We start from the raw sequence: 19,578 nt of genomic DNA, 5'->3' as shown, positions 1-19,578 counted from the left end.
ACACGAGGGGGCGACCCTCGAATTACACTGCCCTTTGTTCTCAGGGAAGCCACTCGTATCCTGGACGAGCCCCCAAATGTTAGGGTCCGGGCTTCCGAGGCCTCTCCACAGAACAAACTACACAGGCATAGAGATGTAAATTCAAGCAAAGTCTTTATTCAGCCAGCTAGCTGGGGTCCAAGTCAGCCCGACGCAGCAGGTCTGAACAAGAACCCCGAGCACTCAAAGCCAAGGGTTTATATAGCATTTTCAAAACACTTAACTCATAGTAATTTTCCATAGCTGCACATTATTCTTGCAAGACATACATCCTGGGGTTAGGCAGGAGCAAGATAAGACCACTCCTCAATTGTCAGGGAGGTTCTGCATGATAAGCTTGGTATGTAGGATTAGTTGACCAAGGTTAGCTGACTAAAGGCCACAGCTGCCCACCACCTGGTGCTCATGATTAGCTTGTTTTTCAAGGCCTTACCCAGTTCCAGTTTTTCTTTCTAAGTCACATACTCAGAAAATGGCTTCTAGGCCTTTAAGATGGCTATGCTTATGCTAACCTATTTCTATTCTTACAACCATGAGAATTTTTTAAATATTAGAAACTTACACAACTATACCAAATTTACATTTTGCTAAAGAAGGGCAATTTAAAAAACAAAAACAAAAACCCATCTTCTATCAAGATCTTTTCATCAAAGAAAATTTAAAACTATGCACGCAATGTAATGCCAACTGGGTTTTTTACCCCACACATCTCATTTTATTAACTTAAGAGGTCAGTCAACTCTCTACCTATTCCCTAACCACTGATATCTCGCCATCTGGAAAAAGTTAAGGATGGGAAAATTATGTCTGTTATTCTAAGACTTCCACAGTCAAAAAAAAGTTACAGACACAAAGCATGCTCTTTATTGTGTTACTGCGTGCCTCAGTGTAATGCTTATTCCCTGAGGAAAGTGTCTTTAAAAACGATTAAATGGCCACAGATAATTAGAATACCTTCAAAGGTAGTTAATGTTAAAACATGCATGCACTGTGCTGGGAATATTCTTGATTCCGCCTCGGGCCCCAGTGTGAAACAGGGGGTTCCCAACCCCATAAGCCATCAGAGCAAGCGGGCCACACCTAATGAGTGTTTGACCTTAGAGTTTCCATCTCTCACAGACAAGAGGACAGACAGGAGGCAATGACTGGAAGTGAGACTTCCAGAATAGATGGCTTGAGTTTTAAGCCTGCATCCTTCATGGGCTGACCAAGGACTCTGGACAATTTTCTCCAATTGCATCTTCCTCAGAAGTCTTATCTGGGAAATGGGGACAAATCAGTATGCAATTCACAAGGTTGTTGTGAGGATTCAATGATAGAATCTATCTATAGTGTTTGGCTGTCAAATATATATCTTTTTACTTGCTCTTTTCCTGCCTTCCCCTGTGGGACTCCAGCCCCCTGAAGAATTCCACCTGCCAATAACAAATGAAGTGTACTAGCCATTTAGCTGCCCTTAAATTGCCCAGTTTCTTCCCTCTGCCCCAGCATCCTGACAATTTAAACCCCTCACCTCACAGTGTCCTCCAGGAACCATAGTGTTCTACCAGATACCACTGCCATAGCTTCTAGGCACTGTCCCCAATCAGTGTCACAATGGAGCCCCATAGGTGCCAAAACTGATTTGGGAGAATGATATGAAGCACCAAGGCATATATCCTGGTACCCTGAAGTCTAACAGAGTTTTTGAAAATGGCTCCCCCAGGTTTCACTGATGATACACCATCGTCACCACTCCACCCTACTGGATCCCACTTAGTCCATAAGGACTGGGTGAAGGGCAGGGCCACATAACAACAACACAACATTCTCAGAATTACCCCTCACCTCTGCCTTTCCAAGTCAAGTTAGTGGTTCCAAGAGATGAACCCACTCCAAGGGGATTCTTTAGTCCCTGCAAAAGAAAAAAAAAAGGCTACTGGAGCCTCACTAATTTTGTGGACATAGCTAACAAATGTGACCCCACTGCTGGTGAAGACAGCTGCCTCAGTAGGAGAGCTTTCCCTTTGTATAAGGACAGCCTGCAGCCCCTTCTTGGCTACCCCAAGCTAAGCTCTCTCAAAGTACCGGGCAGCTCCCTATTCTCAAAGGGTGAAGTAAAGACAAATAGGAAGCCTCCAAGTTGGTTGTTTGGAAATCAAATCCGTTTTCCCAGTGAAACAGCGTGGAGAGGGAGATCACCATCTCTCATGTCCCAGTTCCTTGGCGAGTGCTGTCTGTCCTCTGGATGGGCCCCGTGGAGGAAAAGGGAGGTAGAAGAGTAAGAGTAAGAGAAAGGGAAGAAGTCATGCCCCCTATCCTGCAGATTTTACTTATTCCAGGAAAAGCCCCAGGCCTGGACAGTGTCTTCTCCTCTTGCCACTGCCCTTTGTTTCTGACTTAATCCATTTTCCCTCCACTCACTGCAAAACCCAAACACTCTCTCAGCAATTCCTCTCCCCCAGAGCTCCCTTTCCAGGCTTCCTGTGGCTTTTTACCATTACTGATGTTTGGCAAACCAGAAAAAGGGTAAAATTTCCATGTGCTTTCAAAGATACACACTACAACTTACCACTGACATTCCCCAGAAAGTCCATGAACACAGGTCTAAATCTTTTTCTCATTATACAACCCTGTATTTATTAATTTTCTTATAAACTTAGCCCACCTGCCTCCAGATCTTCATTAGCCTGGGATATGTGGTCCTGAGCCTCTCTCTTTTGGACAAAGAGGGTCTTCCCTAAGCTGCTTCTATCTTCCTTTTTCATTCAAGCTCAGGGTAAATAGAAATATATGATAGGACTAAGAAAAAGGAAAACTAATCTTAAATTTCAGCAAAAAATCTCAAACAACTATTCCATGAGTGCTTTCCTTTATCATGGTATTTCTTCATAGATGTTACAAGAATCCCATGAGAAAATGCCACACCGATCTCGGGAAGAGGTGAAAGGATGTAACAGATGAGATCAGGGTTACTCTTATTTCTGATGCTGATCCAACTACTAGTGAATATGATGGTGATGATGATGATGCTATTTCCCATTTATTGAACCCAGATGCTTGACATTATTTGTATACTCACATGAGCCCTAAAGATACTCACTATTATCTTCAGTTTTCAGATTCAAAAGTTCAAGTCCAAAGATAATAAGTGGTAAACCATAAGCCAAATGTTGTACTGTCAGTCACCCGTGGGCTGCTTCCTTACTCAACAATAAAACCAGCACCCCAATGAATGGTGTTCAGGACACTGCGCTGTCCCGTCATCTTTTCCTGCCGTTTCTCCTACGTGTCCTGACATTGCCTATGGTAACAGTCAGTACTTACTGCAAAGCCGTGTAATAGAACACCCCAAAACTCAGTAGCTTAAAACAACAATCACATATTCTTGTGCATGTGTGCAGGTCAGCTGTGGGGGCTGATGTGAGGTGAGCTTGGGCTTCAGTCCAAGTGAAAGTTGCATCCAGGTCTGTCCAACTCATCTTCCCCAGACTGGAGGATCAACTGGACCCTGTTCTTTCCATGGCATGTACCTGAGTGGTACAAGGCAAATCTAACCACATAAGCATACTTCAAACCCCTGCTTGTATTACATCTGCTGACATCCCATTGGCCAAAACTAATCTCATGGCTAAGCCCAAATTCAAGCAGAGTAGAGTCGATTCACCATGTAGCTGTGGCAAGAGATATAGAATACTAATAAAGATGAAAAGGTTTGGGTTTGTAATCTATAAACCCAAACCTTTGACAAACAAACAAAAGAAGATTTGACCAGGGTTATGGCTCCACAATCACGGACGTCTGTAGCAGCAACAGGTTAGAGTTAAGTGCCTGGAAAGATGGAATGGGAAACCCTAAGGAAGAAAGTTTGAAATACGGGGACTAACTTACTGTTGGGTTTGCTCTGCTGTTAATTTGGACCTACTTCTTAGGCTGTGAGCACTGAAAGCCTGGCCCAGTGGAAGCTCCAGGCACACCCAGCAGGGGCCAGAACTGCCCACATCACAAACAGAAAATGAGGAAAAGAAAATGCTTTCAAAACGTCTCCATTCCTTTATTGTATGTGTTCTTTGGCTTGGACTGTCTCTCTAGATACATGACTAAAATGAATTTCAGCTGATGTGTCACATGTTAGATATCAACACTTGCAAAATTCAGGCTTTGCTAGTTCCCAAAGACTAAGTTGTATAATTCCCTATCAGTATATAAAAATGTCAGCTGGACAAGACCATGGGCATTTATCAATTCAAAAGAATAACAGTAAGTTTAAGAAACTTTGGTTGCTTATTACAAAACACTGAAAGTAGCCAAGTGTGAAGCACTATTTTGTTTTCTCTTACAATATCCATGATACTTCGGTTCCTCACTATTTTCCCACAAGCCTTCTCTGAAACTTAACTGCAAGCAAGTAAATATTTAATTAACTATTTGAAATACAACATTACCCCCAGATATTCAGTGAATGGCTTCTGAGAATCACAAATGTTAACAAAAGGGTTGTATACACTGTTTAATATCTCAAGGTATAATTTCATATTGAAGGTGCTTGGAATAAAAATTTCGGTTCTTAGAGAAGCAGTGTGGGTTTCTAGAAAGATCTCTGTCCTAGTGCACCCATTAACTAACTCTACAACCTTGGAAAATTCATTCACATAGAATTGAAAGCTTTTAACACTCTGCTACCAACCAGTTTCTCAAGAAATATTTTGAACTTCTCATCTTTACCTTTGATTCCAGTCTTCTTTCCTTCTCTTTCCTTCCTATCCCACTGCCTTTTCATTTCATTATTCTGCAGAACTATTTATCCATTTCATTGCATACCAAACCCTGAAGATCCTCACTCTTCACTCTCAGAGAGGACTTCTGGGCATTTTCCAAATATCTCTACTGCTATAAAATTTTCCCTGGTGCTAGTGTAATCAAAGTTCTTATTTTTAACAAGAAGCAACTATTTCTTCCACTTACATCAGTATGGTAGTAGGCTTTCAATGAGATTTTTGAATAAATGTAAAATAATTATTGCTTTTATACCTACTGTGTTTTGACCACTAGTCTGACTTAAGCATTTTTGCAAGTTCTCACTTAGTTCTTACTTTGACTCTATTAATAATCTGAGAAAAAAGCTCAGGGAAATTAAATAATTTTTCCATGACCTCACAGCTTTTAAGTAGTGAAACTGGAATTTAAATCCACATCTATTTGATTCCAAAACCTCTTTTCTTGTCTACAAAAAAAGGAGGTTTAATCAGATAATCTCTGAGGTTCCCTCAGGTCCAAGTTGTGGTGAGTCTAAAGACATTACACAAAAAGAAAATTATAGAGCAATATCCCTGATGAATATAGCTGCAAAAATCCTCAACAAAATATTAGCAAACTGAACTTAAAAATACATCAAAAGGATCATTCACCAAGTGGGATTTAATCAGGAGATGCAAGGATGGTACAATATCAGCAAATCAATCAATGTGATAAACCACATTAAACAAAAGTAAAGATTAAAACCATGTGATCATCTCAATAAATGCTGAAAAAGCATTTGACAAAATTCAACATCCATTCATGCTAAAAACTCTCAACAGAGTGAGTATAGAGGGAATATAACGTCAACATAATAAAAGCCATACATGACAAACCCACAGCTATCATACTCAATGGTGAAAAGCTGAAAGCTTTTCCTCTAAGATCAGGAACAAGACAAGGATGCCTACTCTTGCCACTTTTATTCACCATAGTACTGGAAGCCCTAGCCACAACAATCAGACAAGAAAAAGGAAAAAAATGTATCCAATTGGTAAGGAAGAAGTAAAATTGTCACTTGCAGATGATATGATACTATATATATAAAACCCTAAAGACTGCCAAAACACTGTTAGAACTAATAAATGAATTTAGTAAAGTTTCAAGATACAAAATCAGTATACAGAAATCTGTTACCTTTCCATATGCTAATAATGAACTAGCAGAAAAAGAAATCAAGAAAACAATTCCATTTACAATTCCTTCAAAAAGAATAAAATATGTAGGAAAAAACTCAGCCAAAGAGGTGAAAGACCTATACTCTGAAAACTACAAGACACTGATGGAAGAAACTGAAGAAGACACAAATAAATGGAAATCTGTCCCATGTTCATGGATAGGAAGAATTAATTTCTCAAAATGGCCATCCTGCCCAAAGCAATTCACACATTCAAGGCAATCCCCAGCAAAATAGCAACAGCATTTTTTAATGAACTAGAACAAATACTCCTAAAATTTATATGGAACCACAAAAGACCCCAAATAGACAAATCAGTCTTGAGAAAGAAGAACAAAGCTGGTGGTATCACACTCCCTGATTTCAAGCTATACTACAAAGCTACAGTGATTAGAAAAGCATAGTACTGGCCCAAGAAAAGACACATAGATTGATGGAACAGAATAGAAAGCCCAGAAATAAACTCATGTATATGTAGTCAATTAATATATGACAAAGGAGGCAAGGATATACAATGGGGAAAGGAGTCTCTTCAATAAATGGTGTTGGGAAAACAAAACAGCTGCACACAAGAGATTAAACTAGATCACTGTTTTACACCATACACAAAAGTAATGAATTAAAAACCTAAATGTAAGACATAAAAACATAAAACACTTATAAGAAAACACAGGCAGGAATCTCTTGAATGGCAGAATGAGTAAGTCTTTTTCTGCATATGTCTTCCCAGGCAAGGGAAACAAAAGCAAATACCATATGATTTCAGTTATACATGGAATCTAAAAAACAAACAAACAAACAATAAAGAAACAGACCCATAAATACCAACAATAGACTGTTGGTTACCATGGGGGTTGGGGGAGGATGGGTGAAATAGGTGAAGGGGCTAAAGAGGTACAAACTTTAAATTATAAAATAAATTAGCCATAGGAATGGAAGTAAAACATAGTGAATATAACCAATAATACTGTAATATCTTGGCATAGTATCAGGAGGTAATTATACTTACCGTGGTGAAGATTTAGCAATGTATATAATTATTGAGTCACTATGTTGTACATCTGAAACCAATATAATATTGTATATCAACTATATTCCAAAAAAAATAAGTAAAACAAATTTCAGTGAGTCTATGTGTGCAATAAAGGATTAACTCAGTGGACCTGGGTTATTCAAACCCTGCACATTCTAAAGAACAATTTGATCCTTGACTGACTCCTGGAAGAAGACATCTAAGACTGGGAAATACCCTGCCTAATAAGAGTATCCTTGGGCCACTCCAGACAGTTTATGCTAACAACATTATTTCTGATGGGTGCATGCACCATGTGGTATAGCTTGACTTCTGGAGGCGCTAGAGACTGAGTAAATACAGTCAGCCACATGGGTGATCAGCCATACTGATGTGACCAACCCCCATTAAAAAGCCCAGAGAAGGTTTGGGTGAGTTTTCCATGAAAAACAATATTTCATATGTTTAGTGATACATCATTGCTGGGACAATTAATCACTGTCTGTATAACTCTCTTGGGAGAAGACATTTGGAAGCTCATGTCTGGTCCCTCTCCTGGAATCTGCCTTTTAAGTCTTTTACCTTTGTTGCTTTTAATCTATATTCCTTTTCTGTACTAAACCGCAGAGTGAGGGTAATAACTTTTCTGAGTTCTGAGTCCTTCCAGCTAATCATTTAACCTAAAAACGGGTTTGGGGACCACCAAAACCATATTGCGACTTCTCAATTGTTTGTTGTCAGCTCAGTGCTACTGCTTCTCTGCAGTCCAGAGGACAGCCCAAGAGTCACATCTCCCACAACTGCTTTCCCCATTTGATTCTGAGGATTTGCCAGTGAGAGGCATTATCATGTGACTTGGAAGGCCAGAGAGAGAGAGGAGTTTCTTTATTTTTCATTTATTTTTCACTATTGCCAGAAGTAGTTGCAGTCTGATGCATGTTTTCCCCAAAGTCACGAATCCCAGAAGACCACCAAGGAGCCAACACCAATGCAAAAGCAAAGAGCCTTTATTCGAGCTAGCTCGAGCTCAGTCTCGCATCTACACCAACGCAGTGGCAAGATGCCGGAGAAAAAGAGCGCCTTTTCCCCAGAACAAAGGTTTTATGGGTTTCCAGGGCGGTTTGGTGGGTGGGGGGGTGATGGCTGTGGCCCTGGCTGATTGGCTGGGCCTAGGGGTAGTTGGGGGGTGATGAGTCATGGCTTTGGTCAGTTGACAGGGTCCAGGGGTGGCGGGTGTTCTTGCTGACTGGAGGGGAGAGAGGGACTAAGCTCCGATTGGGTGAAATAGGATCCAGGTCCTGATTGGCTGAAATAGGATACAGGTCCCAATTGGCTGAAATAGAATCTGGGAGCTTGCCCTTTCATTTCCCTCTTTCTCTGGATTCTAAGAAGGGGCCCAATCATGGGTCTAATAAGGTTTTGCAGTTGTAAGGAGATAAAGGCTGATACTGTTGTCTTAGCACCATTAGCTGGACTGTATTAATTCTATCTTTAGTAAAAGTTACCAGTTTATTGAGGATACATGGTCTAAAGGTAACAAGATTACTAGGGGCTTGTATTGAGCATGGAGGACTATCAGTTGGACAGCCCCCACGTGGTCTCTGACAATCTGGACCAGCCTGTTGATGATACAGGGATCAAGGGTTAGTAAAAGGAGTAGGATGGCAAGGTGCTTTTGAATATTAAAGATAATTTCATGCCTTGATTTCTCTCTGGGACACTGGCACCTTGGTTCAGGCACACATCAAAAGACTGTGTGCCCAGCCTCTAAGGTGGGCTGAGATATTGTCTATTTGGTAAAGAATCCTGCCTTTTACTATGCCATCTACAGCTGGGTCTGCATGCTAAGTCAATTGCTCAGCTTGCAAAATTACCTAGTCAGATCTGAAAGAGGGAAGACAGCACATAGGCCTGGGCCTTTTAGTATGCTAAAGTGAATCTTATACACGATTACAAAAGATTAGCATAATAAAACATGTGCTACTCTTCTTTATCTGGGGAACATTAACTGATCTCACTGAAGAATGATTCTAGAGCTTAATGTTCAACATAGTTTTAGTAGGGGGGATTCTAGCATGTAGTTACATTGCTCTGATTGCAAATATCCTGCCTTATTTTCTCCAGAGGCTCTCACTTTATTCTGTCTAAGCCTATGGTCCCTGTCTCATTCTCCCCTCTACAGATGGAGACCCTAGCTGCTGCTAGGGAAAAGGGGCGATGACCGCTCTGGCTGCTTCATGCTGAGAAGGGGGCGCAGTAAAGGGTGCAGCTAGGTCTCCATCACTGGTCAGTTGAGAGGACGTCGGAAGGTTGGCACTTCTATCCTGGGTTTCATTTCTATTACTATTTGCAGTTTTGTGGCTTCTAGGCAAGATAAAACAAATTGTGTTATTAGGTTATGTGGCAACATCTGGAGTTGGACTTTCCATTCTGGAAGGACAAACTTGATGAGATTAAGAATGCATGGTTGAATATGAGAACTAGAAATAGTAAAACTTTAATTGCAATGATAGGAGAAAAATAAAACATCTGGAAAATCATAGCTAGATATTTTGAAGAAGCTGGAATTCTGGATCTAGTTTATGTCTCAATGACTAGTATTAGGATTTAGTATGGATAAGGCTGCGTTATTGAAACAATACTTTTCTCTAAAATCACTCTCATTTTTATTAGAAGTAACCAGGTTAAGAAAATAATTAACAGCTGGCTTGATTATTTGCATAAGTGAAGCAAGAAGAGCAATTGATTACACAGGCTCTTTTAAATATGCTTTGCTGGAACTTTCTGTAAGGAATTTCAGATTGAACTTTTAAAGGCCTCTTGAGGCCAGACAGCCAAGCCAGACTTGCCATCAGGCTTTGCCTGCAGTACCCGTAGATTTGGATGAATTCTTCTCTTCTCGAGCTCTCCCAGACATCCTGAGATTACTGCACCTGCCAGGAAGTGACTTTCCTTACTCACCTGGTAAGGCTGCTGGGAACTTTGTAAGCAAGCTACCAGGCCAGTTCTTCCAAGGGGCTTCGATGGGGCTTCATTGGCTTTATAAAGTCAACCTTAGTTCCTTAAAGCTGATCATACCTGAGTTTATGCATGTGTCTCTCAGGTATGACATTCCAGTCAAAGCCTTGGTGGTATAACCTGTGTTTTTAATTGGTCCTCTTATAAGGAAAGCAGGTTCTTATTGAACTTATGCAAATAAACATACTGCCATGAAATATAAAAATAGTCACTGAGAGTTTTTAAATTATGGAGGGATCAGGTAGAGAGAAAGATAAAGTTTCAATTCTGCTTATAAAGGTATTGTCATTCATGAAACTGTTGTCAGCTTAAGAGAAAAAGCTTAAAACACTTTATCAGCAACATCTGAAACAAAAAGTCACAAAACCATCTTCCTTAGTTCACTTAATCCTATGTAACCAATACCTGTTCTGCTGAAATCTAGTTCTTTACTAGTGTAGGAGTAATAAAACAGTGACTATAAATGGCAAAAGACTTACAAATGACAATGGTTAAAGATCTGATGAGAGCTTACTGCAAGACAGTAGACATAAGGAAATTCGGATATTTCTGTAACAAAAAAACATTCAGTAACAAAGTTTAGCATCATTCCCTTTGACAGTGCTTTCCAGGTAATTAAGCAGGTAAGTATATATCAGATAAATAAGCCAAATTAGTCAAATACTTTCTCCAATGAGAAAAAAAATTCCTCTGACATGTTCCAGGGGCCCTCTGGAAAATATCAGAGTTAACTAGAGGTAAAAGTACCTTTTTGAATTTGATTTTGGGAAGTTGTCAGAAGAAAGTTTATTTGGCACTTGCTTAAATAGTATTATAGGTTGCTATGAAGCAATACTTATCTATTAAACCAGAATGACAAAATACCTCACAGGCAAATAAAGAAGTTTACACAGTTGTTAGCAAACTTTAGCTTTTAGTCTTTTTAATATGAAGATGTCATTTTCTTAAATACTCAGACAACTCATTGAGACTTTAAGCATGATAAACTTCTTTGATAAAACAATTAGAAAGCCTTTTGCAATCTTTCATCGTTAATGGCAGACTAACACTTTAAGAAAACTGTCTTTTTAACTGAAAATGAAATTCTAATTTTGCTGTGTACTTGATACTGAGACTCATTTGCTTTAATTTTATATAGCATGACCATATCAATTCTTTCACAAACTTTCTACAACTTCCTTTTACATTCAATTCTCCCTCTTTAAATAAACAGCTGTACTTCAGAACAAAATTACTTTCTTTTATCAAAAGACACATTCTTTAGCATGTAGAACGAATTTCCATTCCTTATACTTTCTCTTATTAAAACATACATCTTTTAGCATACAGAAATGTTTTCTTTATTACTTTAAGTAGTTTTAATTAGAACTTAAAAACATTAGAAACTTTAATTTTCAGTGAACACTGAGAAGTAGGCTATTTTAAATGGTTACACTAGCATTCTTTAGATTAACAAATTTATGAACATTTTATAATTTCTGTAACTATGAGCTTTATAGCACAATCTCTCACTAAACATAAAGTATATCTTCTTAACTTAGCAGAACTTTAAGGTTTTAGGTTACCACAAAGATTCTCAGGCTGTAGGTAGTTATATACACGGTAACACACAATTAAAAAGGTGTTCACCTGGCACACTCACTTAGTTCACTCATTCATAACAGCTATGCTAGATTACTTACAAGACCTTTACTGAATATTAGACAAAGCCAAGCCTTTAAGCATTTTATTCTTAAAAGATTTAGCAGATAACATCGACTTAAATGACCTTAGGTAAACTTACGCAGCTGATAACTACAAGGACATGTCTACCTCAGGCAAATCCAAATTAGTATTAATGCTTAACATTTTTTTATCAGATTTTCTGGAAGTTTTCAGAATGCCCAATTTTCACAAGTGCTTGTCTTTAAATCAATTTCATTAATGCCATCCAGAGGTAGAAAGATATTTTCATTTACACACTTAGACACACAAACATACAGATTGAGACATAATGATAATGTTTCCTCTGGCAGCAATCTGACATTGAAAACTGGCTACTCACTAGAACAAAAAGTCTGCCACCGGCCCTTCTGGACTTCCACACTGAGGTTGTTAGCTCTTCCCCTAATATCTTTAACCTGTAAAAGAGTGGTTGGATTAAATGTTCCCTCCGGCAGCCAGTCAACGTTAAAGGACGGCCACTCTGAGGTGCAGAAAACATGAAATTTTCCCTTCCTGACGTTTGTGCTCAAATTGTGAGCTCTCTTCCTAACGTCTGAGAAAAATGGTCTGTCATGAGTGAAGGGTCCCCACCAGTAAGATGGCAAACTTCCGGCTTCTCTTCAGGGTCCTCGGTTCCTGCCGGCACCACCTGAAGCCCAATCACCTCTCGCCCCCCTCCCAATCCCAGCACCTAGCCAACAGCCACCAGCCCCGTAAAAGTGACACCACAATCACCCTATGCCCCTTCCTATATAACCCAGCACCTTTCCCTAATAAAGCGGAATTCTCCGGTGAATTGCTGCTGTGTGTTGCTCCTTTCCTTTCATTGGTGCTGAAACCCAGGAGACGGGACACCCCAACTGAGCCCCGTCTTCCCCCCGACACCAGCAGCAGCTTGCCCTCGTCCTCTTTTTCCAGCACTGGCTCGTCACACTCACCACTCCTCTCTGGCCTTTAGGTAAGTTTTCCCTCGGAGTGGGCCACTCTTCCCCGAGCTATCACAGTGCCATTGACTGTGATCGTCCAGCAAGGCCCTGACCCTCGGGGACAAGGAGGGAACTTCCCAGCCTCAAGCCTTCATGGCTGCGGTGGACCCTCAGGCCCCTCCTCCGATAGTCATAAACGCATTCACCATCCCTTCCATCAGTGCCGAAACTTTTTAAGCAAAATTTCCCCAGGGTGGGCCACTCTTCTCCGAGCTATCGCAGTGCCACTAACCGTGATCGTCCGGCAAGGCCCTGACGCTCGGGGACGAGGAGGGAACTCTCCCCACCTCAAGCCTTCACGGCTGCAGTGGACCCTCAGGCCCCTCCTCTGACAGTCATAAATCCCCGCCTCAGGCCTTCACGGCTGCGGCAGACCCTCAGGCCCCCCTCCAACAGCCATAAATGAGGTGACTCCTTTGCAGATGAGAACGCTCCCTTTTCCCCCCCACCTCCTTCTGTTCCATCCACTGAAATCTGTTCTGTCTGCCAAAAACTCCTAGCGCTAGGTACCTCGTGACTCTGGCAAACTGCCTTCTTAGGGAAGTCTGGGTGACGACCCACACTTCCCAAGAAATTCCGACTCGTGTATGAGTTTCCGCAGACCACCAAGGATCATCGGGGACAACCTTTGTCTTCTTGCGGTCTGCTTCCAGTCTGAGGATCTCCGTTCATCTTCCCCTGTTTGTCTCCTTCTCTGTCCTTTAGCCATGGGAGCCTCCTCATCCCTCCCTGAAAGTTCACCTCTTGAATGCCTGCTCAAGCATCTGGCTACCCTCTCCCTGACGCCTGATATAAAACCAAAACTTCTCCGTAAATATTGCTCCCAAGATTGGCCGACATACCCCCTAGAAAATAAAAACCAATGGCCTGCAGGGGGAACTCTTGATCCTAACATCACTTGCAATTTCTTTAACTACTGCCAGCGCCTGAAAAAATGGAAGGAGATTCCCTATATTGAAGCTTTTTGCCTCCTAGCTCAAAATCCCAGCCTCTGCACCACCTGCTCCCCACCCCAAGTTCTCCTAGCCTGCAAGCCGTCTCCCTCCCCTCCACACACTCCCAGTCCCTCTCCAATTACCTTTGATCCGCCGACGAGCCTCCACCATACAGACTTCCCCCTTTGGCCCCTACCCCTCCTACAACCCCTTCACCCTCTGCCGCTGCCGCTGCCTCTTTCCCCGCGGCGGAAGCCTCCCGTCCTCTCCCTTCCCCTTCTTCTCCTACAACAGCCCCTACCCCTTCCTCTACCACCGCCACTGCTGCCTCTTTCCCCGCAGAAGCCTCCTGTCCTCTCCCTTCCCCTTCTTCTCCTACAACAGCCCCTTCCCCTTCCTCTACCGCCACCGACGCCGCCTCTTTCCCCGCAGAAGGCTCCCATCCTCTCCCTTCCCCTTCTTCTCCTACAATAGCCCCTCCCCCTTCCTCTACCGCAGCCGTCGCCACTGCCTCAACCCCCACAGAAGCCTCCCGTCCTCTCCCTTCCCCCTCCTCCCCTCCCTCCACCACCATCTCCTCCCCCACCTCACCCCCTCCTCCTCCGTCCCCCTCACCTCCCCCCTCCCGCAGATCGAGCCTGAGCCTTTCAGCTCCCCTCTAACTAAGTTCCAGGAGCCTCCTCCGTCTTTGCCCCCTCAGACTCGGTCCCGAGGGCCTCCCAAAATTATCGCGGCTTTGACCCCATCACCTGTTTCCCCTGCACAGACTGAGCCAGAACCCTTCAGTCTCCCTCAGACCCGGTCCCGAGGGCCTCCCAAAATTATCGCCCCCCTCCGGGAAGTGGCAGGATCCGAAGGCATCGTGCGCGTTCACGTCCCTTTCTCCTTAGGAGATTTAGCCCAACTAGAGAAACGCCTAGGTTACTTTTCCACTGATCCCATGACATACATCAGGGAGTTTCAATGGACCCTCCAGTCTTACAGCCTCACGCATCATGACATTTTCATGCTCCTGGCCAATACTCTCCTCCCTGAAGAGCGTAGACGAGTTTGGGATTTTGCCCAAACGCACGGTACTGAAACCCACAGGACTGACCCCACCTATCCCCCTGGCCCCACTGCTGTCCCCGAACAAGACCCATACTGGGATTATAACACCGCCGTGGGTCTCCACTCTCGAGATATTTTTGCCTCCTGCTTAATAGCAGGTCTGAAAAAGGCAGCTCGTAAAGTAGTCAATTTTCAAAAGCTCCAAGACATAATTCAAAAGAGAGACGAAACCCCCTCCGAGTTCTTAGACAGACTCACTCAAGCCCTATTACAGCATACCAGCCTGGACCCAGAAACACCTGAAGGAAGACAGGTCCTTATGACATACTTCCTAGCTCAAAGCTACCCCGACATTAAAGCTAAACTCAAAAAGTTAGAACAGGGCCCCGCTACCCCACAGACTGAGATCCTAACAGTGGCCTTTAAAGTCTTCCATAACCAGGAGGAGGAGAAAGAATGCTGTAAACAAAAGGCTGATCAGGCCAATTTCCAGATGTTGGCCCAGCTGATAAAACCACAACCTGAGAGCCCCTCTACAAACAAGCCCCCCCCAGGAGCTTGTTTCAAGTGCAGTAAAGAGGGACATTGGTCAAGGGCATGCCCCTCCCCCAGATCTCCTACCACCCCATGCCCCAGATGCCACAAAAAGGGCCACTGGGGGTCTGATTGCCCAACCACCCGAAGGGAAGGCTGGACGAACAACCCCCATCCTAAGCCCACCATAGTGGGCTGGCAGAAGAAGATTGACAGGGCCCAGGGGCTTCTCGCCTGACCATTTCCATCACCAAACAGGAGCCCAGGGTTACTTTAACAGTAGATGGTTGCCCCATCTCCTTCCTCCTAGATACAGAAGCCACCTTCTCAGTCTTGCGAGAATACCGGGGCCCTACCACGCCAGCCATTACTCCTATAGTCGGGGTAGGAGGTAAACAGATTTTCCCATTAAACTCCCCCCCTCCTTTTATGCACAATCCTAGACAATCCCATACCTTTCTCCCACTCCTTCCTAGTTATGCCCCAGTGTCCCATCCCTTTACTAGGACGAGACATCCTTTCCCTCCTCCACGTTTCCATACCTATATCCACTCCCACAGCCCCCAGTACTCCCTTTCTGATGGCCCTCATAGCCGACAACCCCCCTCTACCCAATGAAAGCTCCGGTTACGCCCTCATATACCCTGTAAATCCCAAAGTTTGGGACATTACAAGCCCCTCTGTGGCCCTATGTCCCCCTGCTTCTATCAAATTACGTGACCCCTCTCAGTATATCTGTCAGGCCCAATACCCCCTAACCACTTCAGCCCTCTTAGGCCTCCAACCCATCATTCAAGATCTCTTAAACAAAAATTACCTCAGACCCACTCTCTCCCCATTTAATACCCCCATATTAGCTGTTAAAAAAACCAACGGATCTTTCCGCCTTGTCCAAGACCATCGCCTTATCAACATGGCCGTTGTCCCTATCCATCCCTTAGTTCCAAATCCATACACCCTTTTATCGCAGATCCCTGCCTCAGCATCCCACTTCTCAGTCCTAGATCTCAAGGATGCATTTTTTTCTATCCCTCTAGACCCCTCCTCCCAAGATTTTTTCGCCTTCACCTGGACGGACCCATGCACAAGACATTCTGAACAACTTACTTGGACAGTTTTGCCACAAGGCTTCCGAGATAGTCCCCATATTTTTGGACAAGTCCTAGCTCAAGACCTCAAACAGTTTCACCATGATCACCCCGAGTCCACTTTACTACAATATGTAGATGATCTTCTACTCTGCAGTCCCTCGTGGAAACAGTCTCAACTTGACACTGCATCTCTACTTAACCTTCTAGCTTCCAGAGGTTACCGGGTATCAACCGTCAAAGCTCAAATCTCTTCCCCTTCTATCACTTACCTTGGATTCCTTCTGTCTCAACAAAGAAAGTCCATTACCTTAGACAGAAAATGACTCCTCTCTGACCTGCACCTTTTCCAAAACCAAGACAGAAATCCTTTCCTTTCTAGGCCTGGCTGGGTATTTTAGAGCATGGATCCCTAACTTCTCCCTGTTGGCAAGACCCCTATACGACCTCAGCAAGGGCCCCCCTGAAGAACCATTATCATCCTCACCCTGACACTCCTTCATTAAGCTCCATCAAGCCCTTGTGGAAGGTCCAGCTCTCCATCTCCCTGATTTGTCAAAACCCTTCTCATTATACATTCATGAGAGGTCCAGTCAAGCTCTAGGAGTCCTAGGCCAATATTATGGCCCATCCTTTGCCCCAGTAGTTTATCTCTCCAAGCAATTAGACCCCACAGTTCGGGGACGGGCCCCCTGCCTATGGGCATTAGCCGCTGGACAGCTCTTGCAGAAAGAAGCTCATAAACTAACATTCGGACCGCCCCTTACCATTCTGTCCCCACATCACCTAAAAGATCTCTTAACCTACAAAAGTTTACAGACTCTCCCTCCCTCCAGGCTCCTGACCTTACTATCCTCTTTCCTCCAAAATCCAAACATTTCTTTCCTCCCCTGCCAGCCCCTGAATCCGGCCACTCTTCTTCCTCTACCCTACTCTCCTCATACTCCCTCGCATGATTGCCTGGAAGCCCTTCACAACTTCCTTCCGTGCCACTCCACGATCTCCGAAGGAGCCCTCTCACACTCCGACCTCATCTGGTTTACTGATGGGTCCTCCTTTAAACATGAGGGCACCCACTACTCAGGATACACAGTAGTGTCCCTCGAAGATGTCATTGAGGCACGAGCCCTACCCCCTGGTACAACCAATCAGCAGGCCGAACTCATTGCAGCCACCAGAGCTTGCACTCTGGCCCGGGACACGTCTCTCACATTGTACACTGACTCCAAGTACGTATTCCACATTCTCTTGTCTCACGCGGCAGTATGGAAAGAACGAGACCTCCTCACCACAAAAGGAAATTCTATAACTAATTCAGCCTTAATTAATAAACTTCTAGAGGCTTCACAACTCCCACACCGACTAGGCATAGTCCACTGCAAATCACATCAAAAGGATGACTCCCCCATTGCAAGAGGTAACAACAAAGCTAACAGAGTAGCCCGGTCAGTTGCCCTATTAGAAGACACACCAGACAACAATCCATCTGCCCTTGCAGTTTTAGCCTTATAACGAGACACCCTCTGCTCCCAGGACAAAGAGTCTCTCTTCCACCTCTTACATGATCTGTTCCATCCCAGCCCCCAATTCTTGATCCATTTTTTACAATCTTTTTTTCCTCTCTCTCCTGAAGACAAAACCCTACTTAACCAAATCACCTGCAAGTGCACCATCTGCCAACGCACTAACCCTAATACCCCCCTCAAGGCCCGACCCTTCCCGGCTCATCAAGCAAGGGGTAATGTCCCCGCTGCAGATTGGCAAATAGACTTCACTAACATGCCCCCTGTATGACGTACCAGATACCTACTCGTGTTAGTAGATACATTTTCAGGGTGGGTTGAAGCTTTCCCCACCACTAACAAACGAGCGTCCGCGGTTGCCTCTATCCTCCTCACCCAGATCTTTCCTAGGTTCGGGATGCCCACTTCCCTCCAATCAGATAACGGTCCTGAGTTCACTGCCCAAATTATCCAGAACCTCTCCAAGTCGCTCTCGCTCCCCTGGCATTTACATTGTCCTTATCGACCACAAGCTTTGGGAAAAGTAGAAAGAGCCAATAGGACTCTAAAAGACATCCTGACCAAACTATCTCTAGAACTACACCTTGACTGGGTTCGCTTACTTCCCTTAGCTCTACTCCACATTTGAGCCCTCCCAAAGAAACCTTCCTTCTTGTCGTCCTTTGAGATCATGTACGGCTGCCTGATTCTACCCCCGGGGCTCCTTTCCCACAAAGGACCAATTCCTCCCAATATGGCCCTTCCACTACTCACTCTCCTCTGCACTGAATTGTGGAAATAGCAGGATTGGCTCCTTCCTGATCCATCCACCTCCCAAAATCCTGCTGTCTTACAGCCCAGCCAACTAGTGTTTTATAAGCCACCAGAGGATTGGCCCTCTCTCACCCCAAAATGGGAAGGTCCACACCCAGTTATTCTCTGCACCCCCTCGGCCGCCAAGCTCTCACTGCCTGATAACTCTGTCACCCCTTGGATTCATATCTCCAGGTTGTAACCAAATACCCAAGACCCACCTTCTCTGGACACCCAAGACCCATCAGTTACAATCCAGAGTCCTTCGGATACAGCCCAAGACACTGTCTACTCTACCATGCCTCATCCCTCTGATCCCTTGAAGCTCCGCATCTCCCATGCACCCCCTTTGCCATCCATACCCAAATCATGACTTTTTCCTCCTTCACTGTTCTCTCGCTTTTTTCCCTCATTCCTATTGTCTTCCCTGCCACCCCACCCTCCTTTGTATGGCAATTCAAAGTCAGGCAGACTTACACACAGCATCAAACAAAAGTTACTGCCCTCATTGCCACATCAGATTGCCCTTTGAAAGGCTGCTCTGAGCCTTTGTACCTCCACTTTCCTCCCTCCACCTAAGTGTTCACTTACAGCTACCTTTATTCTCCCTACCTCTGCTTCCTCTATGACCAAAGACAAGCCTATTGCAAGCGATGGCAAGACACCTACGGGGGATGTCCCTACTGGTCTTGCGCCATTCACTACATGGGTGACTTCCAGTACCCACAGTATTACTCCTCCAACCGTTTCATGAAATATCCCAACGAGAGCTCATCCCTGGGACTCTCGATGGGCTGCCGGAGTCACAGCCTCAGTTTACTATGGGGGGTCCTTGACTCCCCATGGTGCCCTTCATATCTCTCGAGAGTATGTTCCCTCTCACTCCCAGATCTCTCAAGTTGCATCAGATATCAGACATTCTGAAAAAGTCATTATCCAAATTC

General features: G+C 44.0%; 1 long non-coding RNA gene across 1 annotated transcript in view; it reads right to left on the bottom strand.

The window, feature by feature from the left end:
- Nucleotides 1-162: 162 nt before the first annotated feature.
- The window catches only part of LOC140843741 (uncharacterized), a 124,256-nt gene continuing 104,840 nt past the window's right edge, over nucleotides 163-19,578 (bottom strand). Inside the window, exons 2-3 of the long non-coding RNA XR_012121755.1 lie at nucleotides 1,867-1,933; nucleotides 163-1,297 (exon numbers count right to left, since the gene is read on the bottom strand). This is a non-coding gene — a long non-coding RNA (uncharacterized lncRNA). The remainder of the gene's footprint in view (nucleotides 1,298-1,866; nucleotides 1,934-19,578) is intronic.

This window comes from Manis javanica, chromosome 10 (assembly GCF_040802235.1).
Source record: "Manis javanica isolate MJ-LG chromosome 10, MJ_LKY, whole genome shotgun sequence".
Classification (NCBI taxonomy): Eukaryota; Metazoa; Chordata; class Mammalia; order Pholidota; family Manidae; genus Manis; species Manis javanica.
This window is presented reverse-complemented; position numbering and strand designations above follow the sequence as displayed.